This window comes from Heterodontus francisci, unplaced genomic scaffold (genome assembly GCF_036365525.1).
Source record: "Heterodontus francisci isolate sHetFra1 unplaced genomic scaffold, sHetFra1.hap1 HAP1_SCAFFOLD_51_2, whole genome shotgun sequence".
Lineage (NCBI taxonomy): Eukaryota > Metazoa > Chordata > Chondrichthyes > Heterodontiformes > Heterodontidae > Heterodontus > Heterodontus francisci.
This window is the reverse complement of record NW_027141369.1, coordinates 6,331,780-6,335,074: the sequence shown is the minus strand read 5'-3', so window position 1 is coordinate 6,335,074 and position 3,295 is coordinate 6,331,780. Positions and strand designations below refer to the sequence as shown.

Below are 3,295 nucleotides of genomic sequence, written 5' to 3'. Positions count from 1 at the left end.
CTGAACCGCAATCGGGGAAGGATGGGCCGAGGCTCCATGGCCTGTGGTGTGTTAGTTATTCTCATTTGGTGAGGTACTGAGCACCATATAGAGCAGGATGGGCCTGTGCTCAGTGAGCTGATCTCACCTTGTGTGGTCCTGAGACCCACACACAAAGCAGGACAGGCCTAGGCCTCATCCCCGGCCTGTGTTCAATTAGCAGATCTCAGCCAAAAGATTTTGATAAGGTTCCACACAAGACGCTTCTCTATAAGATTAAAGTCCCTGGTATCAGTGGTAATATATTGATCTGGATTGGGAACTGACTGGCAGATGTAGGCAGAAAGTAGTTCCAGATGGATCTGGATCTGTTTGGAGACCAGTTACCAGTGGTGTCCCACTGGGATCGGTGTTGGGTCTGTTGCTCTTTACTATTTTTATTAATGATCTGGATGTAGGTGTAGGGCGCACCATCTGTAAATTTACAGATGATTTGAAGATCTGTGCGAGTGTTTAGACTGTAGACGATGCTCGACTGTTTCAGGCTGATCTTAATGTGTTGGAAGATTGGGTTCATGACTGGTAAATGATGTTTAATTTGGGTAAGTGCAGTGTTATTCATGTAGACAGGGCGAATGCTCAACATTCATACACCCTTCAGGGAAAAACATTAAAGTAGGTGGAAAAAAGAAAATAATTTTGAGCAGAGATCTGGATGTTCTAGTGCACAGATCTCTAAAGTTACAGCAGCAATGCTGTGAAGTGATAGTTGGAGCAAATAGAGGGATGGGCTGCATTCAGAGGACAATTGAGTATAAAATGAGGCATATTCTTTCATGGGATGTGAGTGACACTGGCAAGGCCAGAATTTGTTACCCATCCCTAATTGTCCTTGACAAGGTGGCGGTGAGCTCCCTTCTTGAATTGCTGCACTCCATGTGGTGTAGGTACACCCACAGTGCTGTTAGGAAGGGAGATCCAGGATTTTGACCCAACATCAGTGAATGAACAGCGATATATTTGCAGATCAGATGGTGTGTGACTTGGAGGGGAGCTTGCACATGGTGGTGTTTCCATGCATCTGCAGCCCTTGTCCTTCAAGGTGGTGGAGGTCTTCGGTTTGGAAGGTGCTGTCTGCGGAGCCTTGGTGAGTTGCAGCAGTGCATCTGGCAGATGGTACACACTACTGCCACTGTGCGTCAGTGGTGAAGGGAGTGAATGTTTAAGGTGGTGAATGGGTGACAATCAAGGCGGCTGCTTTGTCCTGAACAGTGTCGAGTTTCTAGAGTATTGTTAGTGCTGCACTCATCCTGGTTTGTGCCTTGTAGATGGTTGACAAGTTTTGGAGAGTCAAAAATCACAAAATTATTACAGTGCAGAAGGAGGCCATTCGGCCCATTGTGTCTGCATAGAATCATAGAACATAGAAAGTTTACAGCACAGGCAGGCCAAAAAACGAGCCACCCAGCTGAATCCCATTGACCAGCATTTGGACCGTAGCCCTGCAGGTTCAGGTACTTGAGGTGCACATCCAGACTCCCTTTAAATGAGTTGAGGGTTTCTGCCTCAGCTACCCTTACAGGCAGTGAGTTCCAGACTCCCACAGCCCTCTGGGTTAAAAAACCTTTCCTCATCTCCCCTCTAATTGTTCAACACATCACTTTAAATCTATGCCCTCTAGTCACTGACCTCCCTACTAAGGTAAATAGACCCTTCCCATCCATTCTATCCAGACCCCTCACAATTTTGTACATTTCAATCAAATCTCCCCTCAGCCTCTTCTATTCCAAGGAGAACAACCCCAGTCTTTCCAATCTTTCCTCATCGCTGCATTTTTCCAGTCCTGGCAACAACCTTGTAAATCTCCTCTGTAACCTCTCGAGTGCAATTACATCCTTTCTGGAATGAGGTGACCAGAACTGCACACAGAAATCAAGTTGTGGCCTAACTAATGATTGATACAGTTCCAGCATAACCTCCCTGCTCTTATATTCTATACATCGGCTAATAAAGGAAAGGGTTCCATAAGCCTTCTCAACCAACTTATCAACCTATCCTGCTACTTTCAGGGATTTGTGGACATTCACTTCAAGGTCCCTCACTTCCTCTACACCTCTCAGCATTCACCCATTAATTGTGTCTTCCTTTGCTGTGTTTGACCTCACCAAAGGCATCACCTCACACTTCTCCAAGTTGAATTCCATTTGCCACTTTTCTGCCCACCTGACCAGTCCATTTCTCCAGCTCTCCGAATGAGCATTTCACCACGTGCCTTGAGCTGAGTTACTCATCACAGAATTCCCACTATCTGATTTACTCTTGTAGCCAGAGTATGTATATGAATGGTCCAGTTAACCTTTTGTCAATGGTAACCCCCAGGATGTTGATGGTGGGGGGATTCAGCGATGGTAATGCTGTTGAACGTCAAAGGGAGATGGTTACACTCTCTCTTGTTGGAGATGGTCATTGCCTGGTACTTATGTGGTGTGAATGTTACTTGCCACTTAGCAGCCCAAGTCTGAATGTTGTCCAGGTCTTGCTGCTTCTGGACACGGACTCCTTCAGTATCTGAGATGTCCCGAACTTGTCCTTTTATGAAACCTTGGTCAGGACTCACTTGGAATATTGTATCCAGTCTTGGTCTCCTCACATGATGGGTGATATTGAGGCTTTGGAAAGGGTACAGAGGAGAGACATTCGACGAATTCCCAGTATAAGACATCTTGGTTATCAAGTTAGACTAAAAGAGTTGGGACCCTACACCTTAGAAAAACCTAGACTGAGGGGTGATCCGATTGAGGTTCATAAATAATGAAGGGTCCAATTCAGCATGGGAGAGGAGTCATAACTTGATATTGTCAAAGGCCAGATGGCACCCGGATCACATTAAATTTCATTTTCAGCGACTGGTTACTGTGCCAGGATGGCTGAGTGGTTAAGGTGTTGGACTTAAGATCCACTAAACATATGTATGCGTGGGTTCAAGTCCCACTCCTGGTATCTGTGCTTACAAAATGTTACTTATTCTTTCCCTGACTTTTGCCTTGCACCATCATCTCTTCTGTCATTTAATCACTCTTGCCTTCCAACTGAGCACAGCTTCCTATTATTTGATCTGCCCCAGCACCGTTCCTTGGCTCTGCGCTTGCTTATAAACTGGTAAATCTTTAACTTAATCTCCTCTGTACCCTGACAATGACCTTCTCATCCTTCCTGGATTGTGGTTCCTCACAGGATCCGCTGCCTCTCCGACTCCCCTCCAGGTAACTGGAGGCCCTGAGCCTTGGTCTCGCTTTATACACTAGCTGGTAGTTGA

The 3,295-nt window shown here is 45.9% G+C and overlaps 1 non-coding gene across 1 annotated transcript; it reads left to right on the top strand.

Annotated features, from left to right (window-relative positions):
• Nucleotides 1-2,896: 2,896 nt before the first annotated feature.
• Nucleotides 2,897-2,979, top strand: trnal-uaa (transfer RNA leucine (anticodon UAA)). The gene has a single exon. It is a non-coding gene; the product is annotated as a tRNA-Leu (tRNA).
• Nucleotides 2,980-3,295: the final 316 nt, after the last annotated feature.